We start from the raw sequence: 24,550 nt of genomic DNA, 5'->3' as shown, positions 1-24,550 counted from the left end.
TCTATTTCATTTTCTTTGCCCAATCCCATGGAAATGACACATGGGACATTTGCTTCTGGAGATAATTCCAAAATGAGATTTTTGGTTCTTACTTGTAGCTTCTGATGACTGTGTACCCCTTCTCTGAAATAACAGTTCAGCCAGAGAAACTTAGGTCATTTCTGTTAGTCAGTGATTATACGAAGCCCATAAACATGGAGTGCACATACTCATCTTGTTTCTAGTATGTGCACCCTGAGTCACTTCTCATTCTGACCTCCAGGATCTGTCCTGCTATAGTATTAGTGGTTACAATTGTTGGTCAAAATCCAGGCCCCTAAAGCAATAGAGATGGAGACATGGCATACACAGAAAGGAAGGAAACCTAACCCTTACTGTATTACTGACCTACCTACTATAGCCAGGCTGAAGCCTTCCACCTCTGTGTGTGGTCCATGGATTAGGAGCATCAGCATCACCTGAGAGCTTGTTAAAAACATACAGCCTTTGGCCATGCTCAGACCTACTGATCAGAATCTTCATCTTAATGACATCCCGTGAAGATTGCTATGAACATCAGAATGAGAAAAGTTTGGTATAAAAGATTTAAAAATATTTTCTCTTTTAGTCCTCACAATACTTTCACATGGCTGACATTGTTATTTCCATTCTACAAATAAGAACTATTAGAACTAGGGAGAATAACTTACTCCAACCCAGAGACTAACCCCTTCCCTGTATAGCTACCCTCCCGATCTTTATGACTTTATCCCAATAACAAAAGTGGTAACCATGCCAAAATACAGGGTTATATTAAGCTAGGGATAATTTGACAGCTGGAGAGCTTTGAATAGCTGTGACTTTTTTTTGCCAGTTACTATCATAACTAGGGGTAGTAACAAAAAAAAATAGTTTCGCTATTTTAGTTACACCTCTATTTTGAACCAAATCATATTAACTTATTTAATTTGCAATTTAAAAAATTCACTTAGACTTCTGAACAACTTTTAGCTGCTATCTTCACAAGCCAAATTTAGCCTCAGACACTGAAATTTTGCTATAACAGTAGATGTTCCAAAAAGGTGCCACTGAATCCAAAAGCGATTCCAAAAGTAGAGTTGCAAAAGAAAATTTGACTTTAGTAGTAAGTTGCAATTAGTGCATCCACTCCTGTGACATATGCACCGATTTTTATGTTCGAGTCTGAGTTTTATTTTTTAAATCTTATAAAAATACAATTTTTTAAAAAGTGCCTTATTACATTTTGATTACAACTCATAGATTCCCAAGGGAAAGAACCAGGCATGAAACAGTAGAGATTAATGTTTCTTTCAACAAGTCATTGTGGGAAATAAAACAAGTGTCACTACCTAAGAGACACAAAGTTTAACAAGGCGCTCAAGATCAACAAAGGGCAACCAGGCAGACTGTTGCAGCTAAAGGGAATTAAATAGGGGCAACCAACCACTCAGAGTGTTGCAGCTAAAGGAAATTAATCATCACGTTGGGGCTGACCTGACAACCTATTATGCAGAACGATGAAACATGTAAGAGAATGAGCTTGTGGAACACTTGAAGTCATGAACTGGGCTCCCAGCTTTAAAAAAAAAAAAAAGAAACTGTATAAACTTGCAATGTATCACGTTTCTATAGCAAAATATCTTAGACATCAACAGACTTAAAACTACAATATATATTGCAAATGGAAGAGGCAAGTATCAGAAGCACACAAAAGAGGAATCAGGATTCCTGGAAGCAAAATAAATTTCACTATGTTTTTTAAATTTTCAGAGAAGACAGGAATCAATTGGAAGTCAGAGTTTCATCTTTGATGTTAAAGCAAATTACTGATTCTATCCAGAGATCAGTGGTTTACAACCCAAGTTGATGGACATTAAAATCAACTGGGAATCAACTAACCCCTAAATTCTGATTAATTTATCTGAGGCAGTGCCACCAATTGTCTAGTCTCCCCAGTTGATTCTAAAATGAGGCCAGAATTGAGAGTTCCTATCCTAGATGATGCCAAAATAAGTGAAAGTTTAGTGAAGAGACAATTTGTTGAAAGAAGATCTTAAGGATTGAACATATTTCGGGTAATAGCTATAGTATCTTTGGAAGTCAGGATAACAAGACATAGAATGTGAGCATCATATGTAGAGGACTCTTCCTCTCTTACTTCCTTTCCTACTACTCTGATGTACTGAACATTTTCAATTAGTAATTGAAAGTGATGAGGAAGAAATTGTTAATGTTTAGATTTTTCTTTATGATAAGAATTCTGTAGTGAACAGAATAGGGGTCCTTGAGAGAATTTTCATATGATAAATTCCTAGAGGTGGATTTATTTGATCAAAATGTATATACATTTTAAATGTTAATATTTATTTATTGTCAATCACTCATCAGAGAGGTTATAGTAACTTAAATACCAGTAGCATCTATTTCAACTTGTGTTTAATCATAGGGATAGGATTGAATGTACAGCAGAGATAGAGAATAACCAAGAGTATATGACTTTAAGGAGAAGACAGAGGTTTGAAGAGAGAGCAATAGTTTTGAAACAATGTAGAAAGAGAGGAAGTGAGGCAATGATGTGTGATCCTTGGATAGCGCTAACAGTTGGTTTGAGCCTATCATAAATTGCTACATTTTTCTTTCAAGTAGCAGTTGGCTGTTCCATGTCAGCAAAGAAAATTACTTAGGTTCAACTATCTTCTTTTCAACATTATGTTTGGGACCTTGTATTATATTTTTCCATAGCTTTATAAAGGAAAACTATTGCTATAGTAATGATTATATTATTAATCATATTAAATAGAAAAACATGTGCACTGGAGACATAAAATATTTATTGAAGCATTTTTGTAACAGTTAAAAATATGTAAGCAACAAAAATGTTATTGATGCCTATTTAGTAGACACACAGATTTTGATAAATTTACATGGTAGAATATTATGCACACACATATATTTATAAAATTGCTGTATTCCTACATAACAATTTTGTCTTGTATTAATGTAAAATTATTCATCATAAGGATTTGACAGGATAACATAATAATGAATGTTATTTTAATGGTGCTTAGTATTTCATTTTATTTATGTACCATCCTTTACTCTAAGGCTCCAGAAGTAGATAAAGGTTATAACAATCACTAGAGTATACCCCAAGATTTAATAAATTTTAATATTTTCCTGCCTTTACTCAGGTCTTTTTACTTTTAATGAAACATTGCAGATACAGTTGAGTCTCCCTCACATATCGTTCTTCACATTCCCTTCTCAACCCTGTTTTCCTCTCACTCCTTCAGAGACACCACTGTCCTGGATTTAGTATTTATAATTACAAAATTTTTCAAGTTGTGCACTTTTAAAAACTATGTTTAATGGTATTTCAACATATATATGTTTGCAACCTAATTTTCTGAGTTTTTACTAGGAGTAGATTTTGTATTTTGTTGAATATTCTTTTTATATGCTTCTGATTAAATGGTTATATGTATATTTATATATAGTTTCTTATTCTGATAAAATATATTGATTGGTTTTCAAATATTAAAGCAACTTTGCATGCCAGGTATAAACTTCCCTTAGTTTTTATATATTGTCTTTTTTTACATATTGATACATTTATTTCCTAAAATATTGTAAGAGTTTTTATATGTATATTGATGAGAGATATTAGTCTATAATTTTCTTTTCTTGTAAATATGGGCTTGTTTTAGTATTAGGGTAATACTGGTTTGCTAAAGTCAATTGAGTATTATTGCCTCTTCATCAGGTTTATGAAGGAGTTTGTGTAGAATTGGTATTATTCCTTTCTGAAATGTTTGGTACAATTCACCAGCAAAGCTATCTGGCCCTGGAGTTTTCTTGGAGGGATAGTTTTTAACTATAAACTCACACACACATGCACACACACACACACAGATATGTATTTATACTATTCGGGCTATGCATTAATGAGGTATTCCTAAATGTGCTTTGGTTGTGTCAGGAAATTTGTTCACTTCATCTAATTTGTCAAGTTTCTTGGCATAAATTTATGAATATGATTCCATTAATAAGATTTTAATATCTGTTTAATCTGTAGGGATTTTACTTCTTTGATTCCTAATGTTGATAATTTGTGTCTCTTCTTGTTTCTTGAGATCAATCTGGCTAGATTTATCAATTTCATTGATCTTCTCAAAGAACCAGCTGTTGGTTTCATTGTTTCTTTATTGCTTACTCTTTATTTGATTGACTTCTCCAATATTTATTATTTCCTTTCTTCTTCTTATTTTGGCTTTAATTTGTTGGAGGAGGTCATGGAGGGGATATGACTGCCTATTGACCTGCAAACCCTATTAAGAGGCCCCTCCCCTTTACTTCTGCTCCCCTGCCCTTGTACTGTGTGTTCTGCCCGGGATTTCCATAGCAGGAGCCAAGGATGCTGTCTTGAGCTAGCGCTGTATTGTTGAGACCATCTTCATGGTATACATAACCCAACCCATTTAAGGCTTCTACATAAACTTCTAAGATTGTTGTGGGTAGGTGTGGTGATCTCATCTGGCGACCACCCAGGACAAGATTTATATGTAACTTTATTTGTTTATTAAACCTGCCACCGAACAATCTGAAGGGGTCTCTTTCTCCCAGCTCTCCCTTCCCTCCACGTAGGGGTTCAGTTTGCAAACAGAAATTTTCTCTCCTTTTTCTAGCTCCAGATTTGATAACTTTCTTTTTTCTAATACAGATATTTTGGATTGTAACTCTCTAAGTCTTGATTTATTACCATTTCATACATTTTGGTCTGCTGTGATTTCTTTCTTCAGTTATGGGCTATTTGGCAGTGGTTATTTAGTTTTCACATTTTGGAGGCTTTTCCAGATTTTTTTCTTCTATCAGTTACTAAATTAATTTTTGTGATCAGAAAACATAATTCTTTTATTTAAGCCATATTAAAGTGTTGAAACTTGCACTATGACCCAGATATGGTCTACCTTAGTAAATTTTCTGTACGTGTTTAAAATATGTATTGTTCTGCTGTCATATGGAGTATTCTACACACCTCAGGTTAAATTAATAGTGCCATTCAAGTCTACATGTTCACTGGTTTTCTGTCCACTTGTTTTATCAGCTATGGAAAGAGGAGTGTTGCAATCTCTGAGTACAATTTGGCATTGTCAATTTCCCTTTGAAATTCCATGTTTTTAGCATAATGTATTTTGAATCTCTGTTATAGGTACATAAACATTTAAGATGTTTATGTCCTCTTGGTGAATTGACTCCTCTAGTATTATGAAATGACCCTCTGTCTCTATTCATACTCCTTGCTTTGGAATCTACTTTTCCTGATGCTGTTACAGCAGGACAGCTTTCATTTAATCGTAGTGTGGCCTATCTTTTCTTATCCTTTCATTTTCATCTTTATTTGTGGTTGTATTTGAAATGTGTTTCTTAAAGGCAGCATGTGGTTAAGATTTTTCTTTTTTATTCTAATCTGATGATCCTTGCCTTTTGTGTGTCTGTGTGTTTCAAGGTTGCTTTAGGCTTTATATTATACATCTCAAACTTTCCACGTAGCCATGAAGGGATATACAATCTTTACATGTACCATAAGAAGTCTGCCCTTGTACTCTTCTAGTCCCTTCCCCCAGCCTTTGTGCTGTTGTAGTCATACATTTTAATTCGCTGTATGTTCTGTACCCCATAATATGCTGTCATTGTTTCTGCTTTAAACCATCTTTTATCTTTTAAAGAAGTTAAAATATTTCTATGTTTACTATGTTCAGTATATTTTGAAATAATTATTATACAGGTGCCTACAGTTGTCTTTATCTTAATAAATTGAAACCTCCTTGGTGATGGAGTAATTTTAAAATTTTTGTTCTTTGTAGCAGCCAGTGTAGTCACAAAATAAATATTTGTTGAAATTTTTAGAAGTCACATTTCTATAATATGATATGTAAAAGGGCAACCTGCTCTGAATAAATAAAATTCCACCCAAGTCTTTTTTTTAGTTTTCTGCCTTTTATTAAAATTATTTTCCAAGTACAGTTTTCTGTCTTTTTCTCCCATCCCAGCCTACCCCGCCCCGTGCTCCCCACCTCCCTTCCATTTCCACCCCCCTTAATTATTGTCCCTGTGTCCTTTATACTTGTTCATCTAAATCCCTCCCCTGTGTCCCCTTAAATTTCCTCCCATCTCCCCTCTGGTTGCTATCCCCCTGTTCTCTATTTCAGTGTCTTTGCTTTTATTTTGCTTTCTTGTTTACTTTGTTGTTTAGCTTCCTGTTAAAGGTGAGATCATATGGTATTTGTCTTTCAACACCTGTCTTATTTCATTCAGCATAATGCTTTCCAGTTCCATCCATGCTGTTGCAAAGGGTAGGGGCTCCTTCTTTCTTTCTGCTGCACAGAATTCCATTGTGTACATGTACCACAATTTTTTGATACATTCATTTACTCATGGGCATCTAGGTTGCTTCCATCTCTTGGCTATTGTAGATTGTGCTGCTGTGAACAGTGGGGTGCGTAGGTTCTTTGAGACTGAAATAGAGAACAAGGGGACAGTGACCAGAGAGGAGAGGGAAGGGAATTTAAGGGGGAAAAAGGGGAAGGATTTGGAGGAACAAGTATGAAAGACACAGGGATGAGTACTGGGGGGGGGAAGGAAATGGGAGGGAGGTGGGGAGCACTGGGTAGGGGGGGCTGGGATGGGAGAAATAGACAAAAAAACTGTACTTGAAAAATAACTAAATACAATTTTTAAAATTAATTAATTAATTAAACCAAATGAGATACTAGTCTACACCAATCAGAATGGCTATCATAAACAAAGCAACACCAAACAACAAAAGTTGTAGAGGTTGTGGGGAAAGGGAACCTTAGTTCACTGTTGGTGGGATTGCAGACTGGTGCAACCATTATGGAAAACAGTATGGAATTTTTTCAGAAAACTAAAAATGGACCTGCCTTTTGACCCAGAAATTCCACTGCTAGGATTATATCCTAAGATTCCTAAAACCACCCAACTCTTAATATTTCTCAATTTTTCAATTTCGAGGAAATTACATTTTTCTGCTCAGAGCTCTATTCTATTTCTTTTCAAATGTTTGCAGCTTACCAATTTTACAAGTTTGGGCTTTTCATTCCAAAAATTTATCTCCTTTATATTTCCCAGCTACTTTCTCAATAGTACTGAATTGGCTTCCTGGATATCTGAGCACTAGATGAGATATTGGCTTAATTCTCCCTAGTTCTCCACAGGATGCTGGACTCCTGAACATTTGATCTGAATATGTTCTGAATAGTAGCCTCCCACCTCCCACTTAACCAACCATTCCCACCCACTGCTCCCCACCCACCTCTCACAACAAAAACGGTTCATGGATGAGACCGGACTACCCTATTAGAAGACTGGCCTCTGCAGCCAGACTGATTGGATTTGAATCCTGACTTCTGCCACTTACCAGTCCTGTGATTTGGGCAAGTTACTCAAGCTATAAAATGGGTAGAACGCTACTCACCCAATAGAATTATTAGGAGAAGTAAAAGAGCTAATACATGAGTAAAAGAGTAAAGTGTGTAGTACAGCACATCACACAAGGTTAGAACTCAATAAATATTAGTCCTTACTAATATTATTATTTACACAAGGAAGATTCTCATATAATACTTGGCTATATTCATCAATCACATCTTGTTCTTTTTTGCTAGTAGATAAACATTCATTCTCAAACATTTCATATGTATTTGAATGAATGATAATTTTGTTTAAAAAGTTTCAGCCCTAACCAGTGTGGCTCAGTTGGTTGGGCATTGCCCTGCAGAATGGCAGGTCCCCGGGTTCGATTCTGATCAGGGCATACACCTGAGTTGTGGGTTCGGTCCCTGGTCGGGGTGCATGCAAGGCATAACTGATCAATGTTTCTCTCTCATGTTGATGTTTTTCTCCCTTTCTTTCTCCCCTTTTCCTCTCTTTAAAAATAAATTTAAAAAATTTTTAAATAGAAGTTTCATAAAAAAATAGAAGTTTCCAAAAATGTATTACTGAATATATTAAAAATTAGCAGATTGTTTCAGCAAGACAGAGCCCTCTGGCTAAGTTATTTTTAACATTTCACTGTAGTGCAGTATGGAACCAAATAGCTTGAATTGCCCAACCTAAGAAATTTTTTTCTGTCTTACTTCATATATGAAGCTAGTTTCACTAAGTCATAGTCCTCAACTTAAATCTTATATTCATGTATATATTTTTATATACAACATTATCATGTAATTACTGGTACTTATAACACATAATAACAAATTTCATATCAAATATAAAATATGAATGTAACTTTCACTTACTCCTACAAATGATATGTAGCTTGATTTCTATGGTAGACATGTAGCATACATACAGGGTATTATAGATACAAAATGATAAAGTTTACATGGGAACCTCACATTTAGAGGTTCAATACTTCATTCCTGTAATAAATTTCCATGAAGTTCCATAAGCTGCAGAAGCAGTTTTGATGCAGTTATACCCCAAATGGCAACAAGATCAGGAAGACATCATTATTTAGCACACAAAGAGACAACGCCCTCAGTTCAACACCCTCAGCATGGACAGCCATGAGCCATTCACTGTTTTACACACGGGAACAGTTGTGTTTCTACTCTTGGTGCAGCATGAAAAAAATAAGTCTCCTTGCAAATATTTGTTCAAGTTAGTTTAGAGATCACTTAAGAAGGGTCTTTCTTGCTTCTTGAGAGCCTAATATCTCTGTTCCTTCCTCACAGATTTTGTCCCCTTTTGTTTCCGCATATTAGAAAGTTACCTGGTTAGCTGTGTCTTAAGTTTTCAAAGGGAAAATGGACGTGTATATGAAATATTACATGTAATAGAGACCACAGCAGCAGAAATGGTCATGTTTTCCTCTGTCCTGAGCGGGTGCAGTCCGACACCGACATTTCAGTTGCATCATGTCAGTTTATAAGCACAAGCCTAGAAACAAGAGCACCAAGACACCAAGGATCAAAAAACTAAATGCAGGGTGGGTTTTCTTTTAAAAACTACTGCTTTCAGTTCAAATCCAGCCCACAGCCCTCTGAAGTTTTATTGGATAACAGCCATGCTTATTTGTTTATATATTATCTTTGGCTGCTTGCACCTACAATGACAGAGTTTAGCAGTGGCCACAGATAGGATATGGCTGGCAAAACCTAGGTAATTACTGTCTGATCCTTTATGAAACAGTTTGTCAATTCCAAGCTCAATGGAACAGTTGCAATTTATATATTTGGGGAGAGAAAATTCTACTTTCTTCTAGGTTGTTATACATACATTGTTGATTTTTTAAATATTTATTTATTTATTTATCTTTAGAGGGGAAGGAGAGAGGGAGAGAAACATCAATGTGTGGTTGCCTCTAGTGTGTCCCCTGCTGAGAACTGGCCTGCAGGGAACTGGCTTGCAACCCAGGCAAGTGCCCTGACTGGGAATTGAACTGTGATCCTCTGGTTCACAGACCTGTGCTCAATCCACTTAGCTACACCAGCCGGGGCACATTGTTGATTTTGAATGTCATTAATGCCCTGTGGTCCAGTTTGCCTTCTCAGTTTTAGCAACTGTCAAGCTCCTCAGCTCTTCTTTGGAAGAGAGTACTTAATGCTTTGAGTTTGAAAGCCAGAGGACTGTCATCACGCTATCAGGTATTAGACCTCCAGCCAGTCACACTACTTCGGGAAGGTTTCCGAGTCAACTGCTGGACTGATGTATTCTCATCTTTCTTTTGTACATTGTCTCAATTAGTCCTGGCAGGTAATCTTATTCTCTTATTCTCTGTAAAGAAAATAAAAATTTATCTAAAAATGCTAATAATTTTCTCCAAGGATTCTAATATTTATTTTGATAATTTACTATGAGCTCAATGTCTACTGCTGGAAATGCCTGAATTAGCCATCTTTTAAAAATTCTCTTTAAATTTTTTGTACTTTTAATCATAAAAATTCTCATAATCTCTCATGATAACTGCAATTCTGAGAAACACTGATCTGAAAGTCTATAGAGTCATGTGTTTCACACTGTATGGTTTTATTATGATATTTTGATGTAAAAATATCCAACAAAGATCACAGATGCACATTTGACAGCTCAGAATGCTCATTGCTCTTCCCTATGTTACTTCTAATTTGCTGCCTGATCAAGAAGAGAGCATAGTGGCCTGAGAAGAAGACCGCAGGGTCCTCATGGTTTTACTATAATTGCTCAGGAACTGAGTCATGGCCCTTCACACCTAAAAGGTCACATAGAGTGAGGCTATATGAATGCTGGCTTCATGTCTGATGTTCAAGTCTTCAAAAGGCAGAAATAGTAGTCTCTACACCTAGCACCCCCTTTCAAACTTTCAGAGGCATAAACTTGTCTACTGGATGAAAAAAATCTAGGTATTTGTATTTTCTTCTCAGGAAGCTGATTATTCTCTTTATTCAAGTTGATTTTTTTCTTTTGGCTTTAATTTCTTAAGGATGAGCCCAGCCACACAACTTAGCATTTAATGGATGCTGCATCATCACACTGGTCTGAGTGGAAGGAATTGCTCCAAAATACATATATATATGACTGCTCATTGATAGCAGTTTGGGATTAAGGGCCTGTTAGATGTATCTGAATATATTTCTGCTATAATATTCCCTAATTCTGTAATATGGGAGTTGGGCTGTGGATTTCTGTCCTGTTTTCTATCAATGATAAATAGGATAATAAACCTTCAATTAATACAATAGCAAGTATTGTGAATCTAAGATATAACAGCTGCACAGAGGACTGTTTAATTCAAGATTTTAAATAAGAATGAAAGTACCTCACTCAAGGACCTGGTCAGGACCCATTAATATTTTTTCCTATTTTCCACTTCTTTTTTTCCTCTAATAATTTGCCATGTGTATACTTGAGAACATCAAGTCCAAATGGTCACTCAGTAGATGACTTGTGTCATATCTTATGACAAGCATTTGAGTATTTTAAACTCTTTGAATATAACTATCTTTGTTACCTTCATCTGGATTTTCTGGAATTCTAAATAGTGTCCATATTCTAAGACCTATCTTAAGCATTTCAGAATATAGAATGCCAGAAAGACCTATGGTGGTACTAAAAGTTAATGTAATTGCAAGATTCTGGTAGAGATAAAATAAGTTATGATCCACTAAATCTTCTATACAATGAAGGTCAAAGAGTAGAGTGTTTCTGTATTGCTCAGAGGGCTGGTGGTATCTATGCAGCTTAGTTCTGTCCCAGATTAGTTTTATATGAGGAGAACATTAAAGCTTCAGACTAAATATATATTGTTTCTATAAAAAGTCACTAATCTTTCTTTTCTCTTAACTCAGTATATAATCTTGAAACATTCTCTGTTAATAAATTAGGGAATCAAAAACCTTTTTTTATTAATCCTATAGAGTGCCAGATATAGAACATATCTAAATTAAATATGAGGAATTAAAATCAAAAGTATAAAGCTGAATTAATTGCAAACAAAAGGTTCATTCATCTTCCATTCTCCTGAAAAATCAGGAAATTAATAGTCATTTGAAAAACCTTAAGGTTATGGTTTGCTACCCCATTTTATCAGCAAGAATGCAGTGTTCTTTTATCTCAGAGTTAGGTTTATTATACATTGTGACAATGGATCAAAAAGCCAACAATTCTGCTATTTAGGGATCTGATTTTACTGGGGTGAGTCATTTTATCTAGTCATGTCTCTGCACCCATGAGCAATAGATTATTCTAGACTGTGACTTTTGATGAGGAAAGTAATTTGTGTAGCTAAAGTTTCCTCAGCAGTCTGATGGCTAAAGGAGATGGACTTGGTGTGAAGAAATGGATAAGATTTAAGTCACTAATTCTTGTCACCAAAGTAGTGATGATTCAGATACTATGTGATTAGGAAATCAGTCACTTTGCCTTAGGTTTCCCTGATTTATGGGCACTGAGTGTCACCTGTCAACAGTGTCATGGTACTGACAATAATTACAATTATTTAGTGTAGACCTTAAAATGGGAAGTGAATATCCATGTGTCAGCTTTAAAATGATCACCCAAACATTGCCTCTCTTTCTTACTTAGTACCATGGCTTTTGAATTTGAGTGACAAAGGATAGTAGAATAAACTGAAATGACATTTCTCACCTCTGTCCTTCATTTTCTCTAGTGTTTACACCATGAACATAATTGTGCAAGTGAAATCATGCAACTGATAAAAGGATATGTTTCTCCAAATAACTTTTTCCAACAGAGAGTGTCATGGACATGAATTCCACAATGCATGCTGCCCATCCCCTGGTTTGGTCCAATTAGAATAGTTGTAGACAAACTGTAATTTAACATTTAGTGACTCAGATACCTTGGCATAGGGAAATAATGAGATGCTATACATATATATAGTGCATCTAATTATATATGATATATAGTATATATACTATATATAACATCTGTATGGTATATATAGATGTTATATATAGTATATGTGTTATATACAATATACACTATATATCGTATATAATGTATATTTACATATAACATCTAATATAATAGCATCTAATTATATATGTGTATATATATATATATATACACACACATGGGCAAGAAAAAGTATATTATACTATGGGCAAAAGTATATTATACTATGGGCATTATATATATATATATATATATATATATATATATATATATATTGATTATACAGTTACAGTTGTCCCAATTTTCACTTCTGCCTGGTACTCCCATTCCCTCCAGCTGTTCCCCTATTAGTTCATGTCCATGGGTCATAAATATAAGTTCATTGGCTTCCTATACATTTCCTATACTATCCTTTAACACCCCTTGTCTATTTTGTGAGTACCAATTATGCTTTTTATTTTCTGTACCTTTTCCCCCATCATATCCCATCTCCCTTTCCAGCTGATGACCCTCCAGATGATCTCCATATTTATGATTATGTTTCTGTTCTGTTTCTTTGCTTAGTTTGTTTTTTAGATTCCCATGATAGTTGTGAAAATGTTGCCATTTTAATGTCCACAGTTTTGATCTTCTTTTTTTTAAATAAGTCCTTTTAACATTTTATATAATAATGGCTTGATGATGATGAACTCCTTTAGCTTTACCTTGTCTGAGAAGCTCTTTATCTGCCCTTCAATTCTAAGTGATCATTTTGTTGGCTAGAGTAATCTAGGTTGTATGCCCTTGCTTTTCACCACTTTGAATACTCTTTGCCAGTCCCTTCTTGCCTGCAAAGTTTTCTTTGAGAAATCAGCTGACAGTCTTATGGAAACTCCTTTGTAGATAACTAGCTGCTTTTTTCTTGCTGCTTTTAAAATTCTCTCTTTATCTTTAACCTTTGGCATTTTAGTTATGATGTGTCTTCGTGTGGTCTTCTTTGGGTCCAACCTCTGTGCTTCTTGGACCTGTATGTGTATTTCCTGCATCATGTTGGGGAAACTTTCTTTCATTACTTTTTCAAATAAGTTTTTAATTTCTTGCTCTTACTCTTCTCCTTCTGGTACCCCTATGATTTGGATGTTGGTGCATTTGGAGATGTCCCAGAGGCTCCTTATACTATTCTTGTGTTTTTGAATTATTTTTTCTTCTTGCTGTTCTGATTGAATGCTTATTCTTCCTTTATGTTCTAAATCACTGATTTGAATCCTGGCTTTCTCCTCTTCTTCATTGGTTCCCTATAGATTTTTTCTTTATTTCACTTACTGTAACCTTCATTTCTGCCTGGGTCTTTTTTATTGTTTTGATATTCAATGAGTTCTCTGAGCATCCTGATAACCAGTGTTTTGGACTCTGCATCTAATATGTTAGTTATCTCTGTTTTGTTTAATTCCTTTTTGGAGTTCTGCTCTGTTCTTTCAATTGGGCCATATTTCTTTGTGCTCTCAATTTAGCAGCCTCCCTGTGTTTTTTTTCTGTGTATTAGGTAGAGCTGCTTTGACTCCCAGTCTTAGAAGTATGGCCTATTGTAGAAGAGTGGACCTGTAAATTGTGTGGTATGAAGCCTTAAGTGATAGCCATGGCGGGGCAACCCATTTTACTACTCAGTGGCCCTGTATGGAAGGAATGCTTGAAGAAGGACAATGCCACTGCGTGGCTTCTGGAGGTTTGCCTGGGAGGGAGCTGTCTTCCCAATACTCACCCCGTTTCCAGTCACTTCACTTTCTCCCCATTTAGCACTTGTGCCCTTCCAGCTGTTGCCCTGGTGCTGAATCCAAGAAAAGGTGGGTCTGCATAAATTCTAAATCCATTGTAGTCCCTTTAAAAAGTGTTTCCTGATCATCTGGAAGTTTCTTCCACCACCCCAGCCCCCACTGGTTTTCACACCCAGAAGTTATGGGGATTTATTTTTCTGGCTGTGGAATCCTAGGCTGCTGGCTGGTCTGGTTTCTGGCTAGGATGCTTTACTCCAGAGCTACCTCTGCCGATTTTTATCCACCACATGTGAATCTGGGACTGCCTGTTCTGCCGTGTCTATGTGCCACTCCTGCAGCTCTACAGCTCTCCATGCTTTTGCACCTTCCTCTATTTCTCTGCCCCTCTTACTTGTCTTGATGAATGTGGCTTCTTTATGACCTTGGTTGTCAGACTTCCATGCAGTTCAATTTTCTGATGGTTCTGGGTGACATTAGTTTTGTAATCTTGTTGTAATTTTTTCTGGAGTTGTGTGAGGAGGCAAAACATGTTTACCTAAGCCCCCTTCTTGACTGGAAGTGTATATATATATATATATATATATATATATTTTTTTTTTTTTTTTTTTGCTTGTTGGAGATTCACAAATTTTTCATTTGTGTCTCCTGTTTTTTGGCATTCACCATATTTTTTCTCAGTGCATGTGATTTTCTCCATTAGACAATGATTTGTGTTGCCATATTATTATTTATCACTCATGGCATGCTATATTCAAGGTTCCTATGTCTTTCACAATTTAAGTCATATTGTTGCACACATAGAACCAAGACTGTTTGAATTACTTCAGATAATAAGTAAAGTTATTTTTAAGCAACTATAAATGGAGATCTTTCCATTATTATGCAAACTTAATTAACTTCTAAGAAAACAATGACCGAGCAATGTGTGGTAGGTAACATGAAAGAGCACTGTCATGATACAGTTTAGCTCTCATGACTCTGCTCACTCATATACCAACACAGGGAGAATGGCTTCTTTCCTCTGCACCCAGTACATCATTACTTTAGGGCCAATGCTATGATCACAAACTACAAGCTTTATGAGTTGTTTTTGTTAAATTACTGGTAAACTTCACACTGCTTTAATTTAGGTTTCCTGAGACCTAAATGAGGTTAAAATAGTGGCTCTCAGATTATTGTCTCTGGACCAGCAGCATCAACATCACTTGGGAACTTGTAAGAAATGCAAATTCCCAGGCCCCATCCAGCAGCATACTGATCGGAAACTCTGGGTAACACCCATCAAACAAATCATCCATGTGATTTTGATGCATCTTACCCTTTAAGAGCCACTCCTTTGGGTGTGATGCTGCCTAAAACCAAACTAAGATTTAAAACAGTAATTGGTGCCATGTAGGGCATTCATCTAACCTTTATATCCAGAAATATTCAAGAAGAGCTCTTTTTCCTTAACAACTTCTCTGTGTCTGAAAGACATATAACATTAATCATATGTTGGCAGTTTTCAACTTTTTTCATCCAGTGACATACATAAAGTACTGTAAATACTAAAATTTTGTGGCACATCAAAAAATAGATTTTTTTGCCAATCTGACAAAAAATAGTTATAATTTTTATTCATTCACACTAGATGGCTGACTGTTGTTGTGTTGACTATTGAATTTTTTTTAATTTGACAATCTAAAGGAAAAGAGGTCAGTGTCCCTAACTAAATAGTCAGGTATTGCCTGTTTAAAAAATTCTTGTAACATACTAGTTGAAAATCACTGGTATGTGTCAGTACAGCTTTAGACTATAATTGAGAGAACACTCTTTTAAGGGATAAGAAAGTTTTTATTTTAGATTTTATTGATTTATTTTTAAAGAAAGGGGAAGGGAAGAAGAAAAAGTTGGAGAGAAACATTGATGCACTTTCTGCACACACCCCTACCCCTTTACCAGTGACCAAACCAACAACCAGGCATGTGCCTTAACAGGGAATGAACCAGCAACATTTTGCTTTGTGGAATGATGCGCAGCCAAACAAGCCACACCATTCAGAATGGGATAAGAGAGTTTTTAAATACTGAGGTATAGAGCAATACACTGTTAAGAAAATAAGTCAAAGTTATTATACTACAGGAATGTATTTGTCAAATGTATTTGTCAAATTTTCAGTGTTTTATAAAACATATATAATGTTTTACTGAGGCAATAAATAATTATTTTACCCTATAGGTGATTAATCGAATCAAATCTGATGGGTTTTTTTTTTACCTTAGCCCAATCCACTCCATCAGCTGATACAAAATCTGTAAAGCTCAGATTGCTTTATAATCTTTCTATCACATAGAATTCAATAGCCAAAACTATATTATTTGCTTTGGTTGCTTTAGCTCTGTTTAAAAATCATATTTATGGATTATATATGATTGAAAATAAGTAATAAAACCCAAGGCCAAGGTTGATTGTGTAAATATTGATTTGAGGCACTGGCCAAGGAATCTCCTGACTATTTTTATTGGAAGCACACACAAAAATTGGGTGATGATCATACTTGCTAATGAGTAAGTGACAAACTAAAGAAGTGTCTTCAGGAATCTAAGAGTAAGTTAATTAAAAATCAAATCCAGGGGAAGTCACTGTAGCTGTCAAGATTTATTTTGTCCAGCTTGCAGTTGAGAAGCAGCAGGAATAAAGAGAGAATGAATATATTCAGAAACATGCATTAAAAAAAAGGATGCAGTTCCTCAGATTCTTAAACAATGACCCATCTGCTTAGAACACATTGACTATTAATGAGCAATTCCCAGTCCATTAATTTAGCAAATGTGTATTGGGTGCCTGCAAAGCAGTGGACATGTTAGAACTTCCAGCACATCAACACAGATCATAACAGATGACTGCACTGGCCATCATCCAGGTAGTAATGCCTTCTTGTAAGTCAGTGACCATTTTTTAAAGATTTTACTAAAATTAGGATATATTAGAAGGCTGAGGGGAAATGTGCTTTAGAATTCCATTTACCATAAACATTATACAATTTTCTTCCTAAGGCAAAATAAGCAATGTTCCTTCATTTAAAAAGTAGAGTAAAAAATTTCATTGGCAGCCTCGGTTGTCATGGTAACAAAATGACAAGTGGCCTTCATGTGCACTCACTATGTATCAATAAGAAGCTAACAGTTTGGGAGAGAATTCATTCTCTTTAGACATGTTTTGAGCAAAAGTACTGTATGCTTTCATTAACTCATGAAGAAGGTGCTATTTATGCACTACTTAAGCTAAAAATTTAATAAGTCAGTTTTGTTAAGAAATGAAGCAATAGGAGATAAAGCAAAGACTAAATTTAGTAGCATTTCCTCTATTTCCATTCTATTTAGTTTTCCCTTGGAAGAGTGGTCCAGAAGACATAAAGAATGAAATATGTAAACCATAATTTGGATAATAAAATTTACTGGAATTTTTTAAACACCACTCAGGAAAGTCCCAACCAAATCTAGAAGAGCAATAAAAGAAGGTGAGATTCAACTTTAGCGATATAAAGAATAATCTATATTACCTCTTCTATTCTTCCTAGCTTCCACCCTATTCCTAGAGCTGGTGATTACTTGTCGTTATTGTTGAGTCTTACTTTAACTTCTCCATCTACAATCTTTTTAACTGGGAAGGTAACTATAAGTATTTCAACATAAAACTGAAGTAAGTAACTGCTTCAGGAAATTCAGTTGAACTGTTTCTCCAATCTAGATGTTAATTACTATTATATAGCACTTTATCAAATTTTAGCTTTTTGGCCTTACTTTTAGAATCATATTTCCTTCCAAAGAGGTACTCATAGGTCAACAATTGCTCTCTCCTTCTCTAGCCAATTGCTTTTTCTTTCTGGTGACAATTGATTTAACACCAACTAATATTTCTTCTTTCTGGACACATAGATCTAAAATCATGCTTTTTTACTTTTGTTGTTGAAAATCTTGTGCCTATGGATAAAATTAAATGACCCACTAATGAGGTCTTGTGAGTGCTTTCATACTTTTCAAATGATTCAGCAAATGGTAAAAATTTCTTCCAACCTTGTCCATAGCCTGTCCTGTACTTAAGTATCTGTTTAACAAAACACAAAGGACCACAAATGGTTGATACTTACCTTGTAAATATAAACAATTGTGCCCCACATTTTATTATGTAATTAAAGAAAGTAAATTTATATCTCAACTTATATTTCTTTACACTCAGACAATAAATGGGGCAATCTGTGTCTTTGGTCATAAGAGTTTGTTCTTTTAAAGAAGTAGTAGCATAAATAAAATGAATTTACTTAAAACTTTGATTAGACTAGATTTCAAAAATAAGATACCATCAACAGTGCTTATTAAAATTATGTTAGTCTTAGTAATCCTATTAATATTATTAAAAAGGAATGAAGCAATATGAAATAAAGGCATAGTGTTTGTGCTTTTACTTTTTATAATACCATTTCATATAAAGTATTTACCTCATTGCATGATAAGAAAACGTGCAATTGAATTCATGAATGCATTACCTAAAACGATAAAATTAGAGAATGCAGATGTTCTGAGTTTCATTTCTAAAAACCTTTCTGCCGTATCCTCTTCCTTTAAGAATGAGGGGTGTGTGTGTGTGTGTATACATCAGAACCAACCATGTGCTATCATCTTTATCCATCCTATAAATATTACCTGGAAGATTCAAAAATGTCTGTATTGGACACCAATATGTAAGCCAATTGACATTAGCTAGAACAATCAGTATGTGAGATAAGTGATCTTTCTCTTTAGGAATTTAGTGATTCTTTCCAAAATATAACCAGACACTCTGTGAATCACGCTTTGCCTCCCAGAGGACACTAGCCAAGCTGTCATTCCCCCCTGGGAAGCCTGCAGCCCACAAGGGTTATAGATCTCTGTTCCCCTTCCGGGCCTTTGCAGCCTCTCCTTTCTTCAAACTTTTGCTTTATTTTGGCTAAGCTAATAGTTAATAATTTAAGTAACTGACCCATTAAATAGTCCATAGGCTCGAATGATCTTATTTATGGCCCTTTAATAGGATTTAGCTCTTTGCAGCACATTTTTATTACCTACTTTTTATTAATTGTGGGTTTTTTTATGCTCTGTTCTTGTTAGAATATAAGTTCCATTAGGGAATGGATTCTATTTTGTACTATTCAAAGATATATCCCAAATGTCTTGAATGCTTGGCACATAGCAAGTGCTCAGTAAATATTTGTGGCAAAAATGTATGGGGGGGAAAACTATTTCGATGCCATCTCTGCTCTTCCAAATAACAATACTTAACATATAATCCTTTCTTGAGTACTTAATATGTTTCAGACATTGTCTTTACTAACTTATATGGATTATCTCATTTTTTTCTTCAAACTGACCCTTTAGAGATGCTACTAGTAGTATTTCCATTTTACAGATAATAAATCTAGAGTTTACAGAGGTTCAAGGACCTTACTCTAGGTAATTCTGATAGCAAATAGAAAGCTCCAAGGCAAAGCTGTTTGATCCCATGCCTCATCTACTATAGTGTACATTTTAAAGGTGGTATGTCTTATCTAAAACAATGGGTAATTTTAATGGTGGAAATTTTAGGCTGAAAGGAAAGGAGAGTACCACATGGCAGGCCAGAAAGCAAGGTATTTCCTAAGCAGAATATTCTTAAATTACATCCACACATGTTCCATCAGGACAAGTGCATCTAAAGAGACTCTACAACCCAGCATGCCATGAAAGCTGCCTTTTAATGTCAGTAATAGAAAATGAGTTTTTTAAAAACTCCTGTTAACTCTCAGTATTTTCTTCTCACATTTCAACTTAGTCTCTTGACTAGAGGTTGGGTAGATAAGCCCTTTGGAGAGGGTATGTGATCATCCTCAGGCTTTACCAGGGCTAATCAGGGAGTGCAGTAATAGACCAAGAGAGTGAGGCAGGCACACACGCCGTTGACAGAGCCACTGCCTGATCCTGGGGGAAATTTCTGAGAGGAGATAGTGCAGAAAGGAAAGATGGCAGGGCATAGAATCTGACAAATATTTGGAGATAAAATAAAAGAGTGAGGAAGACCTCAAATGTGACTAAGGGAAGGTCTCAAAGCATGCATGACTGGAAGAATGGTGGTGATAATAACAGAGGGGCATGATGGAGAAAATATATTTTCATTATGATATTTTCCTGAAATGCTGAGCCTGATTTGCTACCTGTGAGGGTGGAATGAAGAAATTTTCAGTCATTTAGTCTAAAAAATGTAGCTCTCATACAACTCTTGACAGAAAGCTTGTGAGTTGTGCTCTGCCAAAATGAGGGAGTAGACCACAAAAGGAGACATAGTGTCTGGGGAAGAGAGGGTGAGACACAGGGGAGAGGCCAAGGGAACACCCCAGGATGATGTCAGGTGATCCCAGAGTGACCGCTGAGTGGTAGACCAACTCAGTCCACACTGCAGCCGGTCAGAAGGCTCCAGGAGAGATTTCCTCAATAGTATAATTCTGATGAGTTATTGAATGTACTGGTGTATTTTGAGAGGATAGTAACCCATTGAGGAGATAGTTAACTTATTGATACTTGGAAATTGGAAATAAAAACATTAAATCTAGAGTAAACAAAAAACTATACAAGAAAGTACACTACAAGGATCATCTGGGAAGAGATTTATATATTATTATTACTGTAAACATTAAATAGTAATCTAAGCTCATGTTTTTTCTGTTGGGAAGACAGGAGGAGAGAAAGAGAGAGTGATATGCAAACGTATGGGCAAGAAAAAGCTAAATCCTTATTTTCTTAATCAAGAAATCAAGGAATAATGACTAAATTAAGAAAATGAGAGACATTGTAAATAACTTAATTAAAGATGGGAAGGTAAAACAAATCAACTGTAAGAGTTGAAAATGTTTGCCTCTAGGTAAAGGGAAAGGTGTTTTTGTGGGGATGAGGAGATGACAGTCAGCTTTTTTTAAAAAAGTGACTATATTTATAGGATTATAGAATCTTTAAAACATCTGTATATGTAACTCTGATTAAAAAGTCAAAATTAAATTTTAAAAAAGGCAAAGGAGAAGGGATTTGTCTTAGCAATATGGATATACGAAGGTCCGTCTGGAAAAAGTCCAACCATTGTTAATTTAACAAGAACACTTTGCATGATATTGATGTAAATTTGCAGATAAGGAGAATAGACTGGAATGTGCATGCATGAACAATGATGACTGCATGTACTAGTCAGTGGGGGTGGTACACTCTGTTGAGTGAGCATGTATACTATGTGGCCATCACATTCAAAATGACTGAGCAAGTAAAGCAATGAATCTGCATCACGTCTTATGTTAAGATTGAACATTCCTCCAAGGAAACTATTCAGATGATTCAGAAGGCTGAAGCTATGGGCAAACTGCTGATTGGTAGCTTCATCACAACAACACACCCACCCATGCATCATGTCTTGTGCACAGTTTTTTTGGCAAAACATCAAATCACCCAGATGACTCAGCCCCACTACAGACCGTATTTGGCACCCTGTGACTTCTGCCCTTCCCCCAAACTAAAATCACCTTTGAAAGGGAAGAGATTTTAGACTGTCAATGGAAAATATGACAGGGCAGCTGGTGGCGATTGGGAGATCTGTGAGAGGTTCCAATGTGCCTCTTTTGAAGAGGACTGAGGCATCATTGTCCTATGTACAATGTTTCTTGTATGAATTACTACCTATAAATTTATCTTCTTCATTAACTGTCTCTATTTTTCATATTACATGGCTGGATGCCCTGTAGACATGCCTTGTATGTCTCTAATTAAGAATGAAGTAATGCAGATAATGGGAGTAAAAATTAGGAAACTTTAGGGAATAGATTTCAGATTATCTTTTACTTTACCCAAGAGAGCATGAGCTAATATCTTTTACTGAATGTCAGTGCAGTCGAGTATTATAAAATGGTTGGGGCTGTGACACAGAGGCTGGAAGATGTATATAAAAGCAGCAGTCCCCAACCTTTTGGGCACCAGGAGATGGTTTCGTGGAAGACAATTTTTCCAGGGATGGGGGTGGGGGGGTGTGGATGTCTTCAGGGTGATTCAATCACATTACATTCAAGCTCACCTCCAGTTATGCAACCAGATTCCTAACAGGCCTGAAAGAGTACTGGTCTGTGGACCGGAGGTTGGATACCCCTGTATAGAAGAATTGCTAAGTGTCAGTAGAACAAACTGACATTAAATAATCTAAATTTATCGAGTGCTTTGTCAGTGAAAGTTTATGGTTTCCTGTAAGAATTGCAGTGTATGAGTGAAATAGCTAATAGTGAACTTGGTAGTTTATTAAAAGCAAGGAAATAGTGAAGATGAACTAAGAGAAAAGAAGAGATTCCAGGTTGTTCCCAGTTTCTTACTAGGTAAAGAGGAAAATGAAGCCAAATTTGGGGAATATCAGGGAAATGAGGAGAGATGAAAAGACTGGAGGGTATAATTAGAAAAAAGTACAGAAAGAGAAAAGAGGATGGAATATCAATGTTAAAGCTAGTAAGTGCAGCATTCGAGATTGTGGTCTAGAAGTTCTTCAAGCAACAATGAAATAGGCCAGACCCCAGTCTAAATATGTAGCCAACATCAAGTAGGTCAACAATCACAGGTGATACTGATGCACCCACTGGGAGTCTGTATCTCCAATGCAAGAATGCAGTCATGTTGGCCAGAGGTACAAGGTGGAGGTAGAAAACCACCCAGGGAACCAAAGTACCAATGGTGCTCCCAGAGTGCAATGGCAAATGCATTCACTGGAACTGGCACGGGGGAGGAACTCCAGTCAAGGCAGAAGCGCAGGAAAGTTCTTTCAGGCATGTGTTCTTGGGCTCACATTGTGCTAGGAATGCATTGCCACACTGCAAGAAGGTAATTAATTAAGGTGTGTAGCTTCTGATATATGCATATAAATCAGGAAGGAAAATTGAAATTTTGTGATGTGATTTTTCTTAATGATTAGAGTGTGTTCCAAATAAACAAAAAAACAAATTGATTGCCAAAAACCATGATAATTTACTTTTAATTCACAAGGGTTAGGCAAATAAAAGTTGATATTAAAAGTTAAGATTCTCACAGAAACATGAATTTGACAATATTATGCATACTCAGTGTGGGAGGTTTATATTTAATAGCATAAAAACAGTAGGAAACATTGCAAAATGTGACTCAAGCAAAAAAATGACAAGTTCAGGGGAAAGTCATTAAACATGATTATGGAAAAAAATAAACTAATGCCCTGAAATCTTAAAAAAATGTTTTCAGTGGAAATTATTCATTCTTACCAAGAATCAATTTTCTGAAGCTCATTGTTATTCTGACATTAGTTTATGCCTCTCACTTGCAGTAAAGATTTGATCTTAATAGACCAAAAGGAGAACTTACTGACTATTGTCATGGCTTAATTGATAAAGATTTCAGAGAGTGAAAATAAAAATGAAGGGTTTGAAATACTTTTAATATATAAAGAATATGGAGGAGGTCTTAAATATATAAAAGTATGAGAACTTACTATCACTTTTCCTGTATATCTACCTTCTGCATAATGATCTTAAGTGTAATGTAAATTCCAATATGACCATTCAGAAGGTCTTATGTAGGGGCATAGCAAAAAAAAACAAAACAAAACAAAAAGAAGCTCGGAGATTGTTTAAGGAAATGTACCAGGAAATAAACACACAGCCTTTATTTGTCTGTATTTTAGTTCCAGTCTCATGAACTGGACAGCAGCTCTGGACGACTGTGTTCTCAGCAGACGTGTGATGAACCATGAGCTGATGGTCCTGACACACAAGGCCACATAGGCTCCACCTACTTTGTAGGTGATACAGGAAGCAGGAGTGGTGGGCCCATGCTGCCACCTCCCAGTTCAGTCAGAATTAAAGGCAATAAGGAAGGAAATCCTATTATGAGCATTACACTAACTTAATGATAATTATGACTCAATTCCAACTATTATTTATTTAATTTTAAGTAATAATGATTTTGTGATCCTTTAAATCAAGTACAAGTTATTTAGTACGAAATTAACAAATGAAAACCAACAATTTCACCCCCCAAGCATCAGATCATGAGAATATACACATAAATTGACATTTTGCTAACATTTTTATTTTCCATTGTATTTTATGCCATAGCAAAGCAGTCTGCAGAACAACAGAGGTCCATTCATGGAAATGAAATATGTAAATTCCTGAGCTAGCAAGCTCCCAGCCCAGTATTCAAACCCCCTCTTCAAAACAGCAACAATGGTCTGCATTTTTCACTAAAAAATCTATGCAGCCACATTCCAAAGCAATGACTCCTATAGTGTGAAGAAGAAAAATGCTTTGTACATTTACTTTAATCTTCACCCCTGCTTTTTTT

General features: G+C 35.7%; 1 protein-coding gene across 3 annotated transcripts in view; it reads left to right on the top strand.

Moving 5' to 3' along the window:
• MAGI2 (membrane associated guanylate kinase, WW and PDZ domain containing 2) overlaps positions 1-24,550 on the top strand; it is a 1,409,833-nt gene that overhangs the window by 785,013 nt on the left and 600,270 nt on the right. The gene's annotated exons all lie outside the window — the stretch shown is intronic.

This window comes from Artibeus jamaicensis, unplaced genomic scaffold (assembly GCF_021234435.1).
Source record: "Artibeus jamaicensis isolate MK-2021 breed Jamaican fruit bat unplaced genomic scaffold, CSHL_Jam_final contig_518, whole genome shotgun sequence".
Lineage (NCBI taxonomy): Eukaryota > Metazoa > Chordata > Mammalia > Chiroptera > Phyllostomidae > Artibeus > Artibeus jamaicensis.
This window is presented reverse-complemented; position numbering and strand designations above follow the sequence as displayed.